General features: G+C 41.0%; 1 protein-coding gene across 4 annotated transcripts in view; it reads left to right on the plus strand.

Annotated features, from left to right (window-relative positions):
• Positions 1–20,516: 20,516 nt before the first annotated feature.
• Positions 20,517–25,443, plus strand: part of DNAJC13 (DnaJ heat shock protein family (Hsp40) member C13) — a 1,694,551-nt gene continuing 1,689,624 nt past the window's right edge. For all 4 annotated transcript variants that reach the window (XR_015300721.1, XM_086942056.1, XM_086942057.1 and 1 more), the window contains exon 1: positions 20,517–20,774. The gene's annotated coding sequence lies outside the window, so the exon portion shown is untranslated. The remainder of the gene's footprint in view (positions 20,775–25,443) is intronic.

A 25,443-nucleotide genomic window follows, 5' to 3' on the forward strand; every position in this document is an offset into this window, starting at 1 on the left:
CTCACAGAAAGTAAAAGCAGTGATGATGGTAGTGTACATATTACATTCACTGCTCAAGCTTCCACAAAAAGGCTGTGAAATATGCAAGTACAATGGTGCGATGAAGTAGTTATAGCACTCAGGGGAGGAGGCACTGATGATGCAGCCTTTTGCACCATGCAAATCTCTGGTGCAAACTCAGTTACAATCTGCACTCAAGTGGATAGAACTTTAATTCCAATCAAGACTAAGATAGCAGTCAATACATTTCAATAACGGGTAGAACATTTGGCCCCAAACAAATGACAGAAAGTGTTGGGTTTGCAAATCATGAAGGTTTACTAAAGGATAAGCAAAGTTAGAAATTCAAATCATCATATGAGTTGTAAATCAGTAGGCAAAACACGCACTCAATGTCCAACCCACCATCGTGGAATCAGCAAAATCTTTAGGCATAACACTCGACACCAATCTCAACATGCAGCAACATATCAGCAAGGCAACAAAGGTAGCGAACTTCCAAATCAATACTCTGAGGAAACTTAAACCCTTCCTCCCAGCCAAAGACTTCAAAACCGCAGTACAAGCACTAGTCATCCCTCGAATAGAATACGGCAGCCCCGCCCTCTGCGGACTTCCCCTAACTACAACCGCACCCCTAAGAGCTTCTCTAAACGCTGCAGCGAGACTCATCACTGGGTCAAAAAAGCACTCCCATATTACCCCTGACTTGAAATCCCTGAACTGGCTGCCCTTTGAAGCCAGAATACATCTGAAAATCGCCTGCATGACACACAAGGCGGTTCACCTAAACTCACCCGGCTACCTCGCTCAGAAGCTGACAATCTCTGGCGGAGCTAGAAACACCAGAGGCACAAACAATCTTCTGCTGAAACCTCGAAGATTCCGGAAGGAAAAAACATATAAGCGCTCCTTCTCAGGAATGGCGCCTAGGATCTGGAATTCACTCCCTCCCGAAACCAGGCTTATCTCTTCCACTACTCTCTTTAAAAATGAAGTAAAAGCTATCCTCATGGCTAAATACACTTGAACTATTATCTCGAACTCTGTTAATACTCTGCATCGACCTATACTACATGTTTGACCCCTCTGATTATTTGTATTATTGTTTTTATTACTCACATGACTGGCTTTGCAGCCACTTATTTGTACTGTTTGATCTATTGATTTATCTGTCTGACTATGCTACCTCATGTACCCATTCTATGTAAAGCGCTCTGATATCTGCAAAGATCTTGTTCGCGCTATATAAAACTTTCAAAATAAATAAATAAATGCATTAGTCAATATAATTCAAAGCAATTTAACTATTATAAAGTTGTCTCAAAATAAATCAAAGCAGACTCATTATCCAATGGGGTGAAAGACTCTACTGAGCTGATCTTTTATACATACATTTGTCTCCAAATCAATGAAAGCAGACTCAGTATCCCATGATTAGAAAGCCATACTCAGCTACACTAGGAAGGGAAGGGAAAGTTGGGGAGAGATGAGGCAGAAGATGTCAGCATGAAATGCTCTGAACGTGGTGTCAGATATATCAAGTAAATATATGTCAAGCAAGTGGGGAAAGTAATTGCCCAAGAGACTAATTCCTTTGAGCATAAGAAATAGGCTTCATCTCTTTTAAGGAGCAGAAAAGGCATCTAAGTTAAAGCCTACATTACATTAGTTAAAGAACACAATTTCACAAACTAATACAAACAATAAACCTTCTTCTAACTAAAATAAATTATGATACAACTGCAAGGAAAAGAGAGAACATGCAAAGTAAAATGCATTTCAACTGAAGCCTGTAGTCATTTTAACTTTAGTTGAGGATTTAATGTGCATTTGGAATACATGGTTATAAATGTGCAGGTGTATTTTGAAAAATAAATGTAAAACATGAGTAAAAGAGTACATGTTTACACATGCAAAGAGCAAGTGTAAAACATCAATAAAGATTACATACTTTTCATGCTTAAACTGAACATTAGTGCACACGTATATAAATCTCTAGTCTCTACGGTGAATACATTTTAGTAATGCATTTAAATGCTGCATTCACATTAATGAAATTAAGGCACACAGTGAATATAATAGCAAATGCTTGTATATAATTGTGTTTCTGTGACGTGTAAGGGTGGAATCCAAATTGCGCTGCTCCACACACTCTGCTAAACAACTTTTAACTCGATACCCCCAACAAGATGGTACACTTTTGTACAGATCCAATCCAAGGTTAATTTCAAAAGGTTTATTAGACAGCACAGCATATGGTCCTAGCATAACAACAGCAGGATGCAACTGACAGGCAATGTAGAATGATACATGAGCAAAGCTCTGTTTAGAACATAGAACCCATACAGAAACATAACATGTTGCATGCTCTTAAAGAAATAAGGTAACATACATATGAATAATAACAATACCCTATAATGTAGATGTAGTGAGGAAGGTCCACTCATGAAGGTAGTATTTCAAGATGATTTTATTCATGAAGATAACAGGTTGTAAGGTACAGGACATCATGTAGATATGGGGTAGATCAGAGCCCCACCAGGAGCTGCCTGTCAGCTGCTCAGCCCATGACCAACTGTCGCTCTGCCTCTCTCAGTTCCAACATTCCGAGGCATCATCAGACTCCAACATTCTAATGAGTCAGAGCACAGGCACTGGCAGAGCAGGGCTGGTAAAACACCTTACAGTATAATATGCAGGATACCACATATCCCCTTTCGTTCTAACAGAAGCATTAAACCACTACGAGAATGACAACTAGCGAGAGAGAACCAAGGAAGAGATGATAAGAAAGAATAGCAGAGGAACAGAAACAACGACAAGGAAAGGTGCAAGAAAAGCAACGTGAAGAGACAGGTGGAAGAATATGAGGAGGAGGAAGAGAAGAGTAATGAGGAAACCAGAAGAGATAACACAGACTCACGGACATAGAAAAGACGAGGAAAAAACGAGTAATCAAAAAATGGAAGCATCATGGGGCAGAAGAACTCACACGCACCAAGGACTGACCCCCGAACGCACCCACTGGCCAGGCAGGCAAGAAGGGAAGAAAGAACAAGGCACAACGGAGAATGGACACCAGCCTCCACACAGACACAGGAAAGTGAGGTAACAGATTTCCTCCAGAACAGGGAAGAAAAGAATCAAAGAAGGAACAAAAGAAGGCTGGAGAGACAACAAGAAATGTAGATCCAGAAACCAGGGATGACAAAGAGAATGACACCACTAGGAAAGCTAGATGAATAGGAAAACAGAGAAGAGACAAAGTAGATACATACATGATGACTACAACTTCTCTCTGTTTCCAATAACAGAAAAATACAATGTAAATGTAGCATTGTGTTATTCAAAACAGCAAAATTACAGAATGTAAATAGACAGTATCAGTCATAAGGACTAAAACCCATGACTGTCCTCTACTCCTATGTAAGAGTGTGAGGAGCACTATAAATGGGACTGAGACCCATGTGACGCCCTATATAGGGTGACCATGTAAATGTAAATTGGAATGTAACCCATAAGATACCCTGTGTGAGGGTAAAAAATGTAAATGGGACTGTGACCCATAATACGCCCTGTGTGAGGGTAAAAATGTATATGTAAATGGGACTGTAACTCTTGAGACACCCAGTGAGAGGGTACACATGTAAATGGGACTGTAACCCATAAGACATCCTGTGTGAGGGTGAAAAATGTAAATGGGACTGTGACCCATAATACACCCTGTGTGAGGGTAAAAATGTAAATGTAAATGGGACTGTAACCCATAACATGGTTCCCTATGTGAGTAGATGGGACTGTGACCCTATCTACGGTGCCCTTGTAAGGCTAAAAGTCGTGTGTTACCTATGTAGGCAAATTTATATGGGTAAATGGGGCTAGAACCCATTTCCATCCCTGTGTAGGGTAAAATAATGTGAACAGCCACATATATGTGGGCTAATGGGGCTAGTACCCATTCCCATCCCTGTGTGAGGGTAAAGACAGTATGTAACTGCGCCCTTTGTGAGGGTGAAAACCGTGAATGGCCTGTGTAGGCACGTATATGGGCAAATGGGGCTAGAACCCATTCCCATCCCTGTGTAGGGTAAAATAATGTGAACAGGCACATATATGTGGGCTAATGGGGCTAGTACCCATTCCCATCCCTATGTAGGGTGTAAAATATAGTGTTTTAATACCTGACAATAAGCACTAAGTCCTCCCTATGTAGGGAAGTGAAAAGTGTGTGGTATACACAAGTTAAATGAAAATTGAACCCCTAAAAATGTGTGCTCAAAATTCCTAAACACATTATGTCAGCAATGAAAGATAATGTGCCATCATGTTTCACTAAACAATTTATAATCATTAAAGAAAATAGGTGTGTGTGTGTCACTATCATCCTGTGACCCTTACTGGAGTATGTATGATACCCATCTTACAGTATAATATGCAGGATACTACAGTAGAATATAACACATCTCCCTTATTTGAAAACAGACCAAAGAAGAACAAAATAAATTAAACAAAATCTTGCAGAGACACAGGCCTCCTTCTGACTCGTACATCATTTTTTATTCTTGATGCCACAGAGTCACATTTTGGTTCATGACTGAATTTGTTACATTGAATCAAATCTCCTTGAGACTGTCTGACATTTTGTATAGGACACTTTGCTACTTTCCTTGAATTCCAAACCTTACCATCTTGGGTGATCAAAGTATTGTTGAAAACGTTTTTAATTTGGATAGGCCTACCATATTTACTCATACCTTTACTAACTATGAAAGGTTTCAAAATCCTGACCCAATCACCCACTTCCAAATTGTGTTCCCATGTCTTCCACTTATTATTATACCATGAAGCTGACCTGTCCTGCTTGCAACTAACTTTGTTGGCAACATCTTGAATGTTTACCTCATTCTCTACCAAATTTTTATATTTTTCCTTAAACCACCAAGGACAAATGCCCGAAGCTGGATCCCTTCCTTTAAGTAATTTAAAAGGGCTAATCTCCGTGGTAGTATGTGGAGTTATACGATAGGTCCATAGTTTTTCCCTAAGAACCCTTAACCAATTACCTTTTTCTTTAATTGCATCACAAACAAAACTTTTCAGAACTCGATTAAAGCGCTCAACCTGTCTGTTCTCATGAGGTTCATAAAGAGATGTGCGAAAGTGTTTGATATTGCAATTCTTCAAAAACAATTTCACCTCCGATGAAACCAATTGCACACCATTATCAGAGACTAAAACAGAAGGACACCCTTCTCTTGCAAAGACTTCTTTGAAAAAAACAATAACTGCACTAGTGGTAGCCTTAGCCACAAATTTCACTTCTGGCCATTTTGAATGATAATAGATAATAACCAAAGCAAAGCGTGAAGCTTTCGGTAAAATTTGAAAAGGGCCTGATATATCGAAAGCAATTTTATTCCATGGAAATTCAGGCGATTTCACATTTTTGAGAGGTGGGGTATGCAGTCTTAACATCTTGTCACTGGTACAACACTCACTACACTCTCTAACCGTGCGGTCAATGAATCTATCCATACCTGTGCAAAAAATGGACACTAGTTACAATTCTAAACCATTGGATAGAATGACTATGGTACCCTCAAAAACTCAATGTTTGTCGGTATTGCGGTATATACCTTTCATCCGCCCCTACATTGTAGTTGTGGCAGTTATCATTGGGTACCATAGGATGTGCTGGGTGCCTGCCTCATCCAGAGGCTCCTCTGGTCTAGTTTTGCAGTGTCCAGAGATGAAAAATGCCCCCACTCAGTAAGGGTGTGTGAAGGAAGTAAGTTAAAAAATAGATCAACACCAGACGAATTTAATAAATGGTGAGGATCTAGTAGCTAAAACATAAACAGTACTTGTACTAGATCGTGTTACTGGATCTAGAAGTGTAACATTGAAAATTGTGTCGACATGTTTCAGCCCCCTCTGGCTCAACAGAGTCTACGGGGCTTTCGTCAGCACTCACAGACATACAGACATAGAATCATTACTTACACAATTCGTGTAGTATATTAAGGTAGCTTACTTATTAGGTAATCAATGACCACTTTTTCTCTTTGACCTGTAAAAGAGAAACAAACAGACAGGTATGCAATACACATGAATATCTTATCTTTGTGTACATGGGGGCTCCAGAGTTAACAGTAGTTTAATCTTCTGGGTCTCTGAATTACAGAATATTATCTGGTATCAGGAGGAGAAAGGGCCGTGTAGGGCAGAGGAAAGAGAAACTCGTGAAAGCGACTGGCGTTAAGAACAGATAAGAAAGGCCCCATGGATGTAAAGGGACCAACATTATACAAGGGTAATTATAACCATTGTGAGGTGTACATTCCTTACATATAGATGTACTCCGCTAGAAATATGTGTGCGTTAGAAATGGGCTCATACAGAATGATATCTCATCTAGTCATAGTTTGGGCGGAACCTGATGCTGCTGTCTTGTATCTAAACATTGATTTATTTCAAATGGTTTTACATGCTCGGCGTGAAAAAGATTGGCGTTCTGTTAAAAGTCGCTCTATTTTTAAAAGGTGGAGTTTGGTAACCAAGAAGTAAGGCACTGATGTCTGACATTACGCGTTTGCGTATGAAGGTAGTGAGTTAGCTCACGGAGTTAAGTACTGAAGTATGCAGGCGCTCGATTGTTAAGAAAAGCGCTCAATTTTAAAGACAGTACCGAAAGGGAATGTATACTACTCTGATGGTTGTATGCATTAGATTACAGCGCGTTTGTGTATTCTCACTGCGCGTTTATGCATGAGAGTCATGGGTTTACTCGGCGTTGTCTTACCTATTTTTTAGAAGTCAAAGACTTCGTCAGGGGATTCCGGCTTCCTATTAGCCACAGAGCTGGAGGTGAAAAGATGAAACGGTGTTTAGTTCACGAGAATCCTACCACTAGATTGCAATGAGGACAGCAAACAGTCCGCCGCCATTACCCGCGTGTAGGGAAATTCGTCCGCTTGTGCTGACTCTGCCCCTGGACTGGGAGCAGACGTCAGTCACACGTATTTGAAGGGGATCATGTGATCGGGTTTGTTTGAAAAGCGCAACTTTATTGAATAAGGGTGTAGTTAGAGTGAAAGTTGTTAGGGTGTTTTAAGCGTGCATGACTATGAAGTCACAGATAAGACTGTGAAAACGGTATTCCATATTATGTTGGGCATGACATCAATTGAATGTCATTATTTAATTAATTTAATCTCGCACTAACTGGTATCCCTAATGTTGACATTATCAATATTTTTAAACATAAAAACATGAAGTAACCGTAAGGTAACTGATGTTGTGGTTTATTACGGTTATGTGATATTTATAGCGGTTGGTATATAGGTTATACCGCCATAACGGTTGCTATCAGTATGCAACATGGTTGTTAATAAATGGACTCAGTCGTCCTAATATGTAATGTAAATTGACATACTGTCATCATATATTCCACCATACTCATCAATCCTAAAGGTAATTCTGGATGATCTGACTTTAGTCACATGATCTGTGGGTACATCTTACAGTCGTGACCTCTCGTGGTGACATGATATTAATGTGTAGCAAATTGGTGCCAGGGTACATTGTCATTGAGTCCCCAAATATGGGTTTTGAGGCGATTCACCCATCTTTGCTCCTTTTCATAGAGCTTTTTTTCGGCATTTCCGGTTTTCTCTGTGAGCATTTCTAGTACTGTCCACCGTATATCTTCACAGGAATGTCCTGCCTCGATGAAGTGTGCACAAAGTTTGGTGGTTGTCTTTTTCAGCCTGATATTGCTTCTATGTTCTCCTATTCTCGTCTTGACTTTTCTACAGGTCATCCCTATATAGATTTTCTGACAGGGACAGCTCGCCATATATATGACATGGGTAGAGTTACAATTCGTATGTTGTCTTTGAGTCCATAAAAGAGTCTCTGAGAGTTGTAACTGTTTGGAAGTTGTCGTGTATTTACAAGCTATACAGTTACCACAAGGGTAATGGCCTGTTACAGGTGTCATTGTGGTATCTCTTGTTACTTCCTGGTGTTGTATACTTCTGGGACGGGTATGTACCAGAGTGTCTCGCAAGTTTTTTGTTCTTCTATTTGCGAACCGGGGTTTAGGCCAGTCAAATTTCCCGGTATTGAGGATATTCCAGTTTTTGTTCACTAGTTTTTGGACCTCATATGTCGTGGGACAAAAGGTTGTCACACTCGTGACCAAATCCGGTGTGGGGTCTTTTGGATGGATCTGTAAAAGACATTCCCTTGGTTGGTTGTTAGCACGTTTCATGCATTTACGAATAGTGGCAGGTGTGTAGTCTCTCAATTTTAGTTTTTTACTGAGTTCCAATGCTTGTATGTTATAATCCTCATTTTTAGTACAATTTCTTTTAATTCTTAAAAACTGGCTGTATGGTAGGTTGTCTCTCAGAGGTTTGGGGTGATAACTCTTATATGAAAGTAAGTTGTTTTTGGCAGTGGGTTTTGTGTAAGTCCTTGTTTGTAAACTGTTGTTTTCGACAAAGATGGTAAGATCCAGAAAGTCAATAGTGGAGTTGTTGGCCGTATATGTAAATTTGAGCCAAGGATCACATTCATTTAACCAGTCGATGAAAAGTTTCAAATCATGTTTTATGTCCCATATGAGGAGAATATCATCGATGTATCTCTTCCAGTATAAAATACTGGAAGAGTACGGATTAGATTCGTTGAGCACATATTGGTCCTCAAAATGGCTCACGTATAATCCAGCCACTGAAGGGGCAAAAGCACTGCCCATGGATGTTCCATGGTTTTGTAGATATAAAACTCCATCCTATTCAAAAAGGTTTTCTTTCAGAGCTAGTTTACAGCACTGTAGGATGAAATGTCTTGGAGTGTGATAGTTCCAATCCTCATTGAAAAGAACATCTTCAAGCATCATATGGGACATAAAACATGATTTGAAACTTTTCATCGACTGGTTAAATGAATGTGATCCTTGGCTCAAATTTACATATACGGCCAACAACTCCACTATTGACTTTCTGGATCTTACCATCTTTGTCGAAAACAACAGTTTACAAACAAGGACTTACACAAAACCCACTGCCAAAAACAGCTTACTTTCATATAAGAGTTATCACCCCAAACCTCTGAGAGACAACCTACCATACAGCCAGTTTTTAAGAATTAAAAGAAATTGTACTAAAAATGAGGATTATAAGATACAAGCATTGGAACTCAGTAAAAAACTAAAATTGAGAGACTACACACCTGCCACTATTCGTAAATGCATGAAACGTGCTAACAACCAACCAAGGGAATGTCTTTTACAGATCCATCCAAAAGATCCCACACCGGATTTGGTCACGTGTGTGACAACCTTTTGTCCCACGACATATGAGGTCCAAAAACTAGTGAACAAAAACTGGAATATCCTCAATACCGGGAAATTTGACTGGCCTAAACCCCGGTTCGCAAATAGAAGAACAAAAAACTTGCGAGACACTCTGGTACATACCCGTCCCAGAAGTATACAACACCAGGAAGTAACAAGAGATACCACAATGACACCTGTAACAGGCCATTACCCTTGTGGTAACTGTATAGCTTGTAAATACACGACAACTTCCAAACAGTTACAACTCTCAGAGACTCTTTTATGGACTCAAAGACAACATACGAATTGTAACTCTACCCATGTCATATATATGGTGAGCTGTCCCTGTCAGAAAATCTATATAGGGATGACCTGTAGAAAAGTCAAGACGAGAATAGGAGAACATAGAAGCAATATCAGTCTGAAAAAGACAACCACCAAACTTTGTGCACACTTCATCGAGGCAGGACATTCCTGTGAAGATATACGGTGGATAGTACTAGAAATGCTCACAGAGAAAACCGGAAATGCCGAAAAAAAGCTCTATGAAAAGGAGCAAAGATGGGTGAATCGCCTCAAAACCCATATTTGGGGACTCAATGACAATGTACCCTGGCACCAATTTGCTACACATTAATATCATGTCACCACGGGAGGTCACGACTGTAAGATGTACCCACAGATCATGTGACTAAAGTCAGATCATCCAGAATTACCTTTAGGATTGATGAGTATGGTGGAATATATGATGACAGTATGTCAATTTACATTACATATTAGGACGACTGAGTCCATTTATTAACAACCATGTTGCATACTGATAGCAACCGTTATGGCGGTATAACCTATATACCAACCGCTATAAATATCACGTAACCGTAATAAACCACAACATCAGTTACCTTACGGTTACTTCATGTTTTTATGTTTAAAAATATTGATAATGAATTGAACACTTGCAAATCTGTGATACTTCCGCCCATACCTTCTAAAGTGGCTACCCGAGACCATTCTCATTTCTCTAGGAATACACTGATAAAAAAGGGCTTTTTAATCAATGCTAGGTCCCTTATTAAAAATAATATTGCATTCCATGATTTTGTGGTAGGCAGGCAACCCGAATGGATGCTTGTCACAGAAACATGGGCTTCGGAGTCTTCTGGTCATGACCTATTGATGGCCATCCCAGAGGGATATAAATTAATGCAACAAGACCGACCTAAACGCAGAGGGGGTGGACTGGCTATTGTCTGCAAGGCCACTTTGCCCTGCACGATTAAATCCCTGTCTGTAGCCTCGGATTCTTTTGAGGCTCTGCATTTCTCCATCCTGTGTGCTCCTTCGGTCTCCTTTTCAGGAATCCTTATGTATAGACCCCCTGGCTCCAGAGCTACGTTCACTGAAGATCTTCTCAGAATCCTGGAACCCTACTTTGGCAATTCCCATCTGTCCATTCTTGGGGACTTTAACTTTCATTTGGATAACACAAGGGACCCGGACACCATCAGGTTAGTGGACACACTAGCAGCTTGTGAATGTATACAGCTGGTCAATAACCCTACTCCTCTGGCGGGCCACATTCTAGACGGAGTCTTCACTAATGACGACAGACTATCTGTTGACACTCCGGTGCCTCTGGTCTGGTCGGATCATTCGGCGATTCCTCTCTTGATGGCCCTTCCTTTGGAAGTAACATCCGACTCATTCCCCACTACCAGAGGTCCAAAAAGGAGTTTTAAGAACATCACCAATGACACTCTTGAACCATACATAAAGGAGTTCACCTACTCTTCCCTGGGAGATGTGGAGGAAGCAGCGGTATTGCTCTCTGACTCTATCACCAGGGCGGTTGATGAGTTGGCTCCCCCGTCCTTTAGATATTCGGCTCGCCGTAAGCCCACTGCTCCGTGGTATACGGATTCATTAAGACTTCTTCGACAAGGCTGTAGAAGACAGGAAAGAAAATGGAGGAAAGCGTGGGATCCTATTGAAAGGGAAGTACATAAGGGTCTGCTTGCCGACTATAAATCTAGTGTTATCAGGGAAAAGCAGCAGTACTTCTCGAATCTCACTACCTCCCTTACTTCCTCCAGGGAGCTTTTTTAAGATTGTCGACTCCCTCTGCTCCCTACAGGTCCCTGATCCAGTTGTGGGCTCGCAGGAGCTCTGCAACAACATATCTGAGTTCTTCCACAAGAAAATTGAGGACATATATCTTGTGCTGGAAACTCAGAGAAAGTCCCTAGTCGACTCTTCACTCCAAACCTTGAACAAGTTAGAAGCCTGGACTAGAGACCACCCTGATAGTCTAACGGTCTTTCCGCTACCTACTCGAGAAGGACTTGAGCTTCTGCTCGATAGGATCAAATCCTCATCCCCTCTTGACCCTTGCCCTCTGAGGATACTGAAGGAATGCAGAGCGATATTGCTCCCGCCGCTCCTGGAAGTTATGAATGGCGCTATAACCCAAGGAACTTTCCCCTTAATATGGAAGAGGGCGATAGTGAAGCCCCTACTCAAGAAGCCCACGCTGGACCCGGAACAGTTGAAAAATTTTAGACCTATTTCACTGTTACCCGCTCCTGCTAAGATTCTTGAGTCACACCTCAACGGCCATCTTACTGCCTTCCTGGACTCATCTGGGTATCTTGACAGCTCCCAGCATGGGTTCCGAAAGGCGCATAGTACTGAGACAGCTCTGACTATGGTGGCAAATAACATCCGTAGGAAGGTGGACGCTGGCCAAACTACTGTGTTGGTGCTACTGGACCTCACAGCGGCGTTTGACACCCTGTCTCCCTCAACGCTTACATCTTGGTTGAGGGAGGCAGGGATCTCCGGCATGGCTCTGAACCTTTTGCACTCCTTTTTACAGCACAGGGAGCAAAGAGTCAAGCTTGGTGAATTCCTTTCCCCTGCTATGTCCTTGCAATGTGGGGTGCCACAAGGGTCGGCTCTCAGCCCGACCCTATTTAACATTTATGTCGCCCCCCCTTGCAAGGCTAGTAAAATCTCAGGGGATGGAATTGGTGTCATACGCCGATGACACTCAAATTATGGTATCACTTGCCCACTCAGTTTCAACATCTGCCACCAACTTCAGGATCTGTATGCAGACAGTCTCTGACTGGATGCTTCAGAATTCCCTGAAGTTGAATGGCGACAAAACTGAGATCCTGGTCTTTGGCAAAGACCAGGATATCTGGTCGGATGAGTGGTGGCCGGCCTCACTGGGAACCTGTCCATCTCCCTCCCAGTCTGCAAGAAATCTTGGGGTAATCTTTGACACCTCCTTATCCATGACTCTGCAGGTCAACCGTACGGTTGCCACCTGCTGGGGGGTGTTAAAGATTCTCAGGAGGATCCTTCACTATCTCTCTCCCTCAGCATGTAAGCAGGTGGCAGTGGCATTGATAAGTTCAAGGTTGGACTACTGCAATGCGCTTTATGTAGACTCCAACAAGGGGCTCATTCAGCGATTACAGGTCGTTCAAAATGCGGCTGCTCGTTTTGTCTTAGCACTTCCCAACGCCTCATCTGCTACGATGGCTAGAAAGAGCCTTCATTGGCTCCCTATTCATCTCAGGATCTCGTTTAAGATCCTATGTCTTGTCTATCGAGCTTTGGCAGAGGGTTTTTCTGATCCCCTAGGTGCCTTGCTGACCTGTTACCAGCCTTGTAGATCTTTGAGATCTTCAGAGATGAATTTGTTGGTTGTCCCACGTGCCAAAAGGGTACGCTGGGGAAACAGAGCTTTTTCCATTGCTGCCCCCAAACTATGGACCTTGTTACCTCTTGAGATTAAGATGCAACCCTCTCTGTCTTCTTTTAAAAAAGCGCTCAAGACCTGGTGTTTTGTCAGGGCATATCCGTAATTAGGACTATTCTCTGATAGCTGGTATTATTTGGGTATGCGCCTTGACGCCCACCTGGGCTTAGTTGCGCGATAAAAATTGTTTTTCATTTAATTTCATTTCATAATGTCAACATTAGGGATACCAGTTAGTGCGAGATTAAATTCATTAAATAATGACATTCAATTGATGTCATGCCCAACATAATATGGAATACCGTTTTCACAGTCTTATCTGTGACTTCATAGTCATGCACGCTTAAAACACCCTAACAACTTTCACTCTAACTACACCCTTATTCAATAAAGTTGCGCTTTTCAAACAAACCCGATCACATGATCCCCTTCAAATACGTGTGACTGACGTCTGCTCCCAGTCCAGGGGCAGAGTCAGCACAAGCGGACGAATTTCCCTACACGCGGGTAATGGCGGCGGACTGTTTGCTGTCCTCATTGCAATCTAGTGGTAGGATTCTCGTGAACTAAACACCGTTTCATCTTTTCACCTCCAGCTCTGTGGCTAATAGGAAGCCGGAATCCCCTGACGAAGTCTTTGACTTCTAAAAAATAGGTAAGACAACGCCGAGTAAACCCATGACTCTCATGCATAAACGCGCAGTGAGAATACACAAACGCGCTGTAATCTAATGCATACAACCATCAGAGTAGTATACATTCCCTTTCGGTACTGTCTTTAAAATTGAGCGCTTTTCTTAACAATCCTGCGCCTGTATACTTCAGTACTTAACTCCGTGAGCTAACTCACTACCTTCATACGCAAACGCGTAATGTCAGACATCAGTGCCTTACCTCTTGGTTACCAAACGCCACCTTTTAAAAATAGAGCGACTTTTAACAGAACGCCAATCTTTTTCACGACGAGCATGTAAAACCATTTGAAATAAATCAATGTTTAGATACAAGACAGCAGCATCAGGTTCCGCCCAAACTATGACTAGATGAGATATCATTTTGTATGAGCCCATTTCTAACGCACACATATTTCTAGCGGAGTACATCTATATGTAAGGAATGTACACCTCACAATGGTTATAATTACCCTTGTATAATGTTGGTCCCTTTACATCCATGGGGCCTTTCTTATCTGTTCTTAACGCCAGTCGCTTTCACGAGTTTCTCTTTCCTCTGCCCTACATGGCCCTTTCTCCTTCTGATACCAGATAATATTCTGTAATTCAGAGACCCAGAAGATTAAACTACTGTTAACTCTGGAGCCCCCATGTACACAAAGATAAGATATTCATGTGTATTGCATACCTGTCTGTTTGTTTCTCTTTTCCAGGTCAAAGAGAAAAAGTGGTCATTGACTACCTAATAAGTAAGCTACCTTAATATACTACACGAATTGTGTAAGCAATGATTCTATGTCTGTATGTCTGTGAGTGTTGACGAAAGCCCCGTAGACTCTGTTGAGCCAGAGGGGGCTGAAACATGTCAACACAATTTTCAATGTTACACTTCTAGATCCAGTAACACGATCTAGTACAAGTAATGTTTATGTTTTAGCTACTAGATCCTCACCATTTATTAAATTCGTCTGGTGTTGATCTATTTTTTAACTTACTTTCTTCACACACCCTTACTGAGTGGGGGCATTTTTCATCTCTGGACACTGCAAAACTAGACCAGAGGAGCCTCTGGATGAGGCAGGCACCCAGCACATCCTATGGTACCCAATGATAACTGCCACAACTACAATGTAGGGGCGGATGAAAGATATATACCGCAATACCGACAAACATTGAGTTTTTGAGGGTACCATAGTCATTCTATCCAATGGTTTAGAATTGTAACTAGTGTCCATTTTTTGCACTTGATTGCCTTTATACTTATCCAGGGGAAATAAATGGACATTCATTCCTCCTCCCTACCCTTTTGATTACTAAATAAAAAAATATATATATTTTTTTTTTTAAATCTATCCATACCTGGCCACCAAAAATTTAAGCTTATTAACCGCATCATGGCCGAGATTCTATGGTGTGTTTTGTGTGCTAATTTCAGTATCAACTCCTGTACTCCACCAGGTGGAATACATTTCCCAGCTTTAAAATCAACTCAAAATCAACATCATAATTCTTCTGCTACATTGTAAAACGGGAGTAAATCGTGTCTAATATTAGTTTTGTTGGGCCAGCCTTCTAGGAGACATTTTTTCAAAAGAATGTACTTCTCATCAATACCTTGACATTCCATCCAATACTGTTCAGTAATGTCTTGATACTGAGGAGAAACCAAGTCAGAAATTCCTAAAACAAAATCAACTTCCCTGAGCTCATTCACATTGTCATTACTACTTTCACATGGAAGACGTGAAAGACAGTCAGCAGTAACATTTTTTTTCCAGGTATGTATTCTACTGTGAAGTTGTATTCCTGTAATTTAGATGCCAAACGTGCAATTCTTGCTGTAGAATTCCAACCTCCACCTACCGATAATATATGCAAAAGTGGTTTGTGATCTGTTCTAAGAATAAATTTGCTGCCCCATATGTAAATTCTGTATTGTTCAATAGCCCACACACAAGCAAGCAGCTCTCGTTCAATAACAGCATACTTGCGCTCTGTCTCATTCAACGTCCTAGAAGAAAAGGCCACATTCCACTCAATGTCACCATCGGTTTGAGATAACACGCACCCAAGGCCATACAAACTGGCATCAGTGGTGATAATACATTTTTCCCCATCCTGAAAGGCTTCAAGGTTGGTGACTTGACAATATCATTTTTAATATTTACAAACGCCTTTTCCGGTTCATCCTTCCATTCAAAGGCATTACTTTGCCTTAGCAATCTCCTTAACGGTTCCATTTTAGTCACAAAGTTTTCAACGAATTTACTATAGTACTCGCACATACCTGAAAATGAGAGTAACTGTTCCTTATTGCTTGGAGCTGGAGCATTTAGAATAGCTTCCACATTTGATTTTTTAGGAACTAAACCTAAGCATTTGACAAACAAATCAAGATCTCTAAAAATTTGGAACATAACTCGTTGAAAAACTGAGGCAGCAGACGCCAAACCAAAAGGCATCCTTTTGTACTGAAATAGACCCATGGGTGTAATAAAAGCTGTGTACTTTTTAGATTATTCAGTAAGTTCAATTTGATGGTACGCTGATCTAAGATCTAAGGTGGTGAAGATCTGCGCACCATCAAACAAGGAAACAAGCTCATTAATATTAGGGAGGAGATGACAATCAATGATGATGTTGGAATTAAGAGCCCTCAAATCAATGCAAACGCTCAACTTTTGATCAGGCTTCCGTACAAGAACTATGGGCGAAACCCATTCCGAGGACTCAATAGGTTCAATAATCTTATCTTTCAACAAATCATTTAACATTTCCTTTAACTCATCCCTAATATTAAGGGGAACTCCTCTTAATTTTTGTTTCACGGGAAGAGCACCTTCCTTAAGAACGTTTTTATGCGCTAAATGTTGCAATTTCCACAATTGGTCACAGAACACTCTGTCAAACTTGTTACTCCAATAAGACATGTCATTTTTCCCTTCCAAACTAGGACAGATAACACTTACCATATCTTGCTCACTGCAAAGAGAAACAGGATCTTTCGCACGTGGATTTAAAGTAAAGTCTAATTCCCATTGGTCATGCCAACCAAGAACATTGACTCCTTTTAGGGCAATATGTAATTTCATGTGAGCTGATCTGCCTCTGAAAGCTGAAGGTACTCTTAGATAACCTTCAATATCAATTCTATTACCATTAAAACTCTCAGCTATGATGTCAGATTGTTGTAAATTAGACATATCACACACGTTTTGTAACTTTTCGTTAAAATATTCCCTAGTAATTATTGTCCATGGAGATCCTGAATCTACCGTAAGTTCAATTTCGACAGTAAAAATATGAAAAACACATTTGGGTGACTTCCTTCTGCATATCATCACACACCCTCTTTGAACAATAGAAACAACATAACCTCTGTCAAGCTCTTGATTCACTTCCTCAATGTTGTTAATAGAGGACACTTTTGCAGGGACCAAATTATTGGTGGATGAGCGTGATTGCCCCACACGTGATTGACTGTTATAACGTTTTTCTCTGCAAAGGTTACTAAAGTGTCCTAACCTTCCACAAATATTACATTCTTTATTGATAGCAGGACAACCCTGAAATGATGCAATATGTGATTTTCTCCCACACCTGAAACAAGAAAAGTTATTATTAGTAAAATCAGTTCTCCTGCTATTAACATTGTAGAAAGAATTCTTAGTCTTTCCTTGCGTAGGAAAAGAGGTTTTGTTATCCACCTTAGGCTTGACAATACATACTTTTTCTTCAGAAGTGGCTTTACTGGAATTAGAGCTCTGTTTAACAACAAAATCCATCCATTTTTCTGACATTTCTGTAGATTTAGCAATGGCAATAGTTTCTTCTAATTTGGGATCATCCATGCACCAAAGTTTCTCCTGCACTTTTTTTTCCTGATATGAACAATGATCTGGTTGCGAATCATTTCATCAGACATTGCTCCGAAATTACAATGTAAACATAAGGCTCTTAATGAAGTGAGAAAATCATCAAAAGATTTGTCTTGCTTTTGTGCTCTAGTGTAGAATTTGAATCGATTAAGAGCAATATTAGCAGTTGGTTTAAATCTCTTTTCTAATCTACTAAGAGCATCTAAATAAACATTCATTGCATCACCACTACCAGAAGGTAATGTAGATTGGGGTAAAGTTCAGAAAATCTCCTAACCTTCAGAGCCAAGGCAGTGAAGCAAAATGCTCTTTTTTCTTTCAGCCCCCATGCGTTCCCCATCGATAGCTTTCATGTAATTAAAGAATTCCTCCTTCCATCTGGACCAAGGCATGGGAGGATCACCCTTAATTTGTAAAAATTTTGCTGGAAGATCAAACTGCTTTGTCAAAACAAAATAATAATAATAATAATAATAATAATAATAATAATAATAATATGCAGTAATGCTATTCAATAGTTAATGTTGTATAAAACGCATAAAATCAGAGTTTAAAAGTAATTGCCAAATTCGCAATCTAAATGTAGCAATGACGAAAGTAAGGCCAACTAAATATAATAAAATTGTAGATAAGCGGTGAATTGTTGTTTTAAAATCACCAATAATAACAAACTACAAAATCTGCACTTTATGTTAAACGAAATCAATTAGGAACCAAGTTTGCTTCTGTGTGTTTGCTACCAGGCAACAGCAGTCATCGCGTTGATATCAGGCAGCTGAACGCGATGACATAATACGCTAGTACGTTCTAGCGCAAGAACACTCCGATGCAGATGGTTGCCAGGCAACTAAACGCGATTACATCCGCGCCGTCAGCTCTCAGCGAAAGAACACTCCGATGCAAATGATTGCCGGGCGACTTGCAGCTAAGCACGATTACATCAGCGCCGTTAGCTCCCATAGAAAAACAATCCTTATGACGTACCAGCGGAGCTCGAGCCGAACATGAGAGGCGATGCAGATACTTGTCACCAGGCAATCCAGTAACTTTCATAAAATGCAGTAAGTTCAGCGAGACTCCAAATCGTAGAAAAATAGGTAGAACAACCGCACAAAGCACACACAGTACCTTAGGAGTGAAATAGCATTCCTCCGATCCCTTCCTTGCGACAGCAACAATAGATCCAGTACGGAATTTTCCTTACGAAAAAATAACAGTAGAGATGGGTCCAATCTAAGAATAAATTTGCTGCCCCATGTGTAAATTCTGTAATGTTTAATAGCCCACACACAAGCAAGCAGCTCTCGCTCAATAACAGCATACTTGCGCTCCGTCTCATTCAACGTCCTAGAAGAAACAGCAGTTTAGAACATAGAACCCATACAGAAACATAACATGTTGCATGCTCTTAAAGAAATAAGGTAACATACATATGAATAATAACAATATCCTATAATGTAGAAAATAACAACTCATTCCAAGATATTCTCATTCGCAGGTGATCACTTATTATTGCAGTCACCGAGGAATATGCAAAGATAAACATTCACATGTGAAGTAACACAATAGATACATAAGTTAACATATCTGTGTACCGGTTTTCTCCTGGAGCAAGAAGAAAGAAAAACACGTAACAAGAAAAAAATATTGCAACTGCACATCAGCCACCGTAAATCGAGGCCCACATTAGCTACGGCTATCCTTAATGTGTATATCACACTATAAATACATTTGCAGGTTGCAAAGTAATATTAATGTGTGTGCAAAACATTTAATCATGAAAAGAATTGTTACACTGACAGGGCACTGCTGTGACGGGAGTCAACACAAAATGTCTGCTTTTACTCGCTGCACCATGAATTTTCCACATAAAAATAATAATAGAATACAAAATGGTGTTGGATCCCTCGAAGTGCCCTTATCGCCAATATGGAAAATAAGAACAAGTCGAAGGCGAGCAAGAGAAGAAATGAGAACCATTTATTCATACACTACTAAGAGGTAGGCATCTTGCAGACGACTGTCAGCGGTGGAATCCTCGCTCTCCACATTCAAAGCGAGGTCAACTTGGAAAACAGAAGGAGGAGGCAGGGAAAGAAGCAATGCAAACATAACTGTGGCAAACCATAAAGTGATAGTAAAGAACTTTAGTAGTGGCAAATGTAATAGAAAATTAAGAATTAGTTATCTTGACTACGAGCAGCAAGAAGAGAGGACTAGATGTTCCCAGTCTTTTTACTGGATGACTGCCTTCTTATTGGTTATCATTCATTAAGACTTCATAGGTAGTTTGTTTTCTACTGACCCATGGGAAATACATATTTATAAAATGAATAGTAAAATATCTAATTTGTAAATTGTAAAGAAACACGGAATTCTGACAATTTATATATATATATATAACAACGTGGCCTCCCTGTTTCAGCTATACACATTTATGAAGAGCAAGAAATAAGAGCGTAACATCCACCAAGTCCATTTAAAAAAAAGTTTCAGTTCGTACATCAGGGAAAATATCAAAGAAAACACGGGGTATTTAATAAAAAAACCAACTAAAAGGTGAAGAACATGATTTAACATATTAAGCTGCAAAAGATGTTGGTCTCTGTTTCCTAATGAAAACCTTATATGTCAGAGTAGCTCCGTTAGAAAAGTAGGTAAGATTTCGTTTATCTCTCAAGTCTTCAACTATGAATCAATTGTGTTAACAGATGGCCGCCCTTTTCGCCGCTTCCCGAGGATCGAGGCTCGTAGTTTCGCTTTCCATTCCTGCCTGCCTCCCTCTCTCTCTCTCTCTCTCTCTCTCTCTCTCTCCCCCTCTCCCCTCACTTTCTCTCTCCCTTCAAGACTAAACAGAAGTACGCATGCGCGGAGAAGTGGGATGCGGAAGGATCTGACACGGGGTGGCGGGGTCAGCTGACTTGGGTTCGGCGCCTGCTCAGTGCAGTCTGTGTGGCACGGCGAAGATGGCAGCCTCCAGCGCTCTCTTGTGAGGGCCGGACAGGGAGAGAGCTGGGAGGGGCTCTGGGGAGAAGCTCCGACCGTGTTCCCCGCTGCTAGAAACGGGGACACGGAATTTGTCAGCTCCAGCGCTGTCCTGACAGGTAAATAGACCGTCGGGGAGTGGGTGGAGGAAGACTGGCAGCCTAAGCATTGCTTGACAGATGCATGTTACATCAGGACAGGGATGGGTGGTAGTTGGACTATTGCATTTCTCTAGGCAGTGGTCCTAACTCCTAAGGCTGGGCCTAGGGAGGCCGATAGAAATGCGTAAATGTATTCATCGTTATTTGGACGTATCCTAGAGGTGAGTTAGAGAAAGAACGATTTGGAAGAACATATCTCTGTAGGCTCGAGCATAGTGTATATGGAGTTAACTTGATGCTTTTCAAACTCGAATCAATGACAGAAAGACATAGTTAAATTGCATTTGAATATAGATTTGCTCTGCGTTCTCTTTGTGCGTGAAATATTCCTTATTCGTTTGCCTAGAAGATGTCTTATTTGAGATGTCGGGTTTTAAGTAGATTGAGTGAGGCAGAGAACTAGGGTCACCAAAAGTTGTCAGAACTATGGGTGGGAGAGGATGAGGTTTGGAGGTGAGGGCGAGTGCTTTAAATGGATCTGTACTGAGTATCTGCACGTCTTTATTGTGAAAGGAAGAGTACCTACACTTCCCTGCTGCATTATATTTAATGCGAGAGTGCTAGCAATTTTAAGGAGCAAGCCGGTACTATAAAGAGTGAGTACCTGCACTTTTTGTGTTTCCATTTAAAGCACCTTATGAGCTCTGACCTACATGCAGTTCAGTGTTTTGTAGGAATGAGTCAGCTTTACACACCTTTATACAGGGTTCTAACGGTTTGGGCGGGCGGGGTCTATAAAACGGGAAGGGCTTTTTCAATGAAGGGCATGGCTTAAACACGTAAATTAAATTTCTATGATTCCACAGCGTGCCACCACACCGGTATTCATTGCCTCTCTGAGCTTTCTGTTATTGAATCCAGATGTAGAACACAACAGCTGACATACACCTAAAACCTGACAGGACTATTGGCTTTGTCTATGTTGTTGAAAGTCAATGGGTCGCACACCACTCCACCCACCAGCTTTGTCTATGTTGTTAGCAGTTTTAGCTAAATGAGTAAGTACAATGATTTTGGTGTAAAAAATATTGAAAATGTTTACAATCTCAAATTGTGCCTGTACCATGGGTAGTGGTGTACATAGTGTCTCAATCGTCTTATTATTTATTTATAAAGTTTTATATAGCGCAAACTTGACCCAAGAGGGTATTAGAGCGCTTTACATTTAGGATCGTAGCGTTACAAGTTACATCAGAAACAAGAGCAAAGTAAGGTACAATGTTTAATCTGTGTTAAACGTACACCCTTTGCCCTCCGTATCTCACCGTTTTCATATCTTTCACTTCGTATCTTTACTCTTCAGCAACTTTTTACTATCTCCTGAATGCACTTGCATCTCCTACGCTACACCCTCCTAAACAAACAACACACCTACTAACCTGTAACCACTGGATTTTCTTTTATTATCACCCTGTAAATATTTTGACTGCTGTGTACTTCCTTGATACACATCTGCCCAGAATTGCAATTGCAACTGGACCATTGCTCTGTATTCTCTGCAAAGAGGCCATGGATTGGTAACCAGGGCTCGATTCGAGGTACCATGCGGGTGGACGGCGTGCCCCCACTTATTTTACCGGGGGGGACACCGCCCCCCCCTGCCAAACAGCTGGAGTTCACTCTTTGGCCTCTCTGGGACTAGGAGCTCGGCACCTTTCGTGGCGTCACTTCTGTCGTGACGTCACTTCCGGTGACCGCTTCCCCCTACTTCTTTTTTTTTTTTTACGACTTGTGCCCTGTTGGTAACCATGCATTCTGAACACCTTTCTGACCCACTGACAGGTGCTGTGAGAAACTCGCACGACCTTCAACCTCCACTCCAGACCTCAAAGTCATAGCCAGTTGTAAACACCTTGAACTCAGTTCAAAGTGTACACGATACAAGGTTAATGTGAACAAAAAGACAATGTCCCGGTTAATGTGAACAAAATGACAAAAAGACAATGTCCCGGATACAGTTAACACTCTTACAGAATGCAAGATTAAGTAAAATGTGAAATATGAACAGGATCTCAATTAATGACATGGATTACCAAAATGTTTTTTACAATTGTTATTAAGAATTCCATCCGTGTTTTAGCCTTTGAGGGTAAGGACACAAATATACGGCTCCATAGGGACTTGTTTGAATGTGTTTTTAATTAGTACCCTCTCTGAGACCAAAAAGTGAAGGAAGGTCACGTTTTTATTTATAACTGATAAATAAATAAATCTGGGAGAGGATGGCATGAAGGCAACCGCAGCCGTGCTATGTAACTACCTTGTGAGTTTATGGCCTCTGTTCAGCAGATTGGGGTCAGGCTGACATGTAGTCGGCTTTTTAGACCCAGGAAGATTTTTGGGTTTAAAAACACCCCAGCCAGATAAGTTATGCCTAGCATTGTATGCTTTTTGGTTCCCAGTTAGGAGTTTGGTACATATTGTGTGTAGACGGGTTTGACTGCATTAATACACCTTATTTTACGTGTTTTACAAGCACTTGCTGAATGCTAGGGAAAGTGTCCATGCAAAAGCATGAGATAGTATTGTTGGTGCTCTGCTCCTAGTGCGAACTATTGCTGCAACGTCTGCAAATACTGTTTGTCCCAATGTTGCCACTAACGTTTGTGTGATAATGACCCAGTTATTAAAAATCAGTATATCTCGGTGACATGCGCAGACACCTTTACGAGTCACCATAGTATTTCTCAGACAAATATGCTCCTTAAAATTCTGCACTCGCTTACTTGGAACATCCACTAACCATAGCTAAATAAATAAGGACGATGAGAAAGATTAACACCTCACCCCCACCCCTAATAAATCAAATCTAATAAGAATGTTGGAATTTATGAAAATGTTTTACAGGAGTATGACCTGTACTGATACAGAATGGTACATTCAGGATCCCGCTATGGGCCTAAGTCTTTTTGTACACTCTATCCATCCTCAGCATGTCTTTGTGGCAAAGTTGGTTCTGACATTGTTAATTTTATATATTCTTCTTTAAAATAATTCCAGTCTGCAGGCTAACAATTGTATCTATTATCTTGACTTTTGTAACGAAAGTGGTGCAGTCCTGAGGCAACCTCTAAGCGCTAGGGAAAGAATGTATTTGGGGAGAGGCACAGAATGTGCTACTTAGTGACTAGCAAAAGCTGATTCTGTATGCGCATGCCAGACTGGCTGATGGAGTGGTAGGGTGTGTGAGTAGCCAACCATCGATGTGTAATATGCCGGTGGAGAAGTGTGGCTCACTGGTTAGAGCAGGCAGACCCTGAAGCAGAGGTCAGACCCGGGACCAGGGTTCGATTCCCGACGTGGCAGGGTGTTGAGCTCAAATGTCCACGGACTCGATAATTCTCGCTTCAGTGCCTGACCTAATCATGGGTTCACACTCTGCAACTCTGGGCATTAAGCTTGCTTAATCTCCACAACGGCCCCCCTGCGGCGGGATGCCTGGCTTTCACCTTGGGGATGCCCTGTAGGGGCTATCTCACAGGGAAAAACCAGGACGGGTTCCCAAGCAAGCGCGGAGATACCCCTTCGGGGGTCGATTCTGGCGCTATATAAGAAATATAATAATATTATAATAATAATAATAATGGCTCGACCAGAAGGTATGTGTAGAAGAGGCAAGGTGGTTGCAGTGGAGACAAGGGTGGGGCCAGAGAGACTGCAAGCAAGGAGTGGGAGAAGACAGGGTATTGGAATGAGGGCATGAAACAGTGTGCCTGAAAGGAATCCCAGCGTTTGGCTTGTACATTTCTCAAATATCCTGTCTATGCAGATACCCTGCCAGAATTTAAATGCGAAATAAACCTCTCTAATAAGAGCAATAGTCTGAAATAAGAACATCCCTCCCAAGTAACAACATTATAAGTCATTTCTATAATCTTGAGAGCTCCTTCACTAGAAGGTCTGAAAGGGCTGTGTAATCCTCGAAATGTAGTCATATTTTTCTCGTTGTATATGACGGGTTGCAGTTTTGTTTTCTATATATGGATTGGCAGTTCAAGAAAATGGAAGTAGAACAATTCAAAAGGGAGAGCTTTAGAAACTTCCCTGACTTGGGTAAGATGGTATTTACTTTGCAAAGAGTTTTGATACCATGTTTGTCCAAACCAAAAATCATAATACTGCACACAGGATTGATATAATTTGTCTGTGTTTTTTACTGTACCGTTAATGCTCTTTTTTTCAAAACACAACCGAACGATAGAACTATAAAAGCTGCAATTAGCATGGCGCAGAATGGTATGCAGAGTTGTTTATTGTGTTGATACTGTGTGGGTGGATAACGCAAGGGGAATAACAAGTTATGAAATTAAAAAGTTTTGAAGTTCTGGTGAAAAGATGAAAGCATAGAAGAAAGACTAATGCTTAGTCGGTGACCATTCCAGAAAAGAGAAGCAAGAAAATCGGAGGAAAAGCTGCAAGATCAGACTCCATTGGCAGGAGAAGTTGAGAGACAGAACTAAGATTACAATGAAGGAATCATCCGGCGTGAGAAATATAATATATCAAGGTCTAGGGTAGATTTATAAATGATGCAGAGATGTTTTGAACTTATTCTTTGAGATATTGTTGGCCACTGTAGGCATAAAAGGTTTTGTAAATGTAAATGTTTTTTGGATTTGTATAGCGC

The sequence above is a fragment of the Lissotriton vulgaris genome, chromosome 10 (genome assembly GCF_964263255.1).
Source record: "Lissotriton vulgaris chromosome 10, aLisVul1.2, whole genome shotgun sequence".
Classification (NCBI taxonomy): domain Eukaryota; kingdom Metazoa; phylum Chordata; class Amphibia; order Caudata; family Salamandridae; genus Lissotriton; species Lissotriton vulgaris.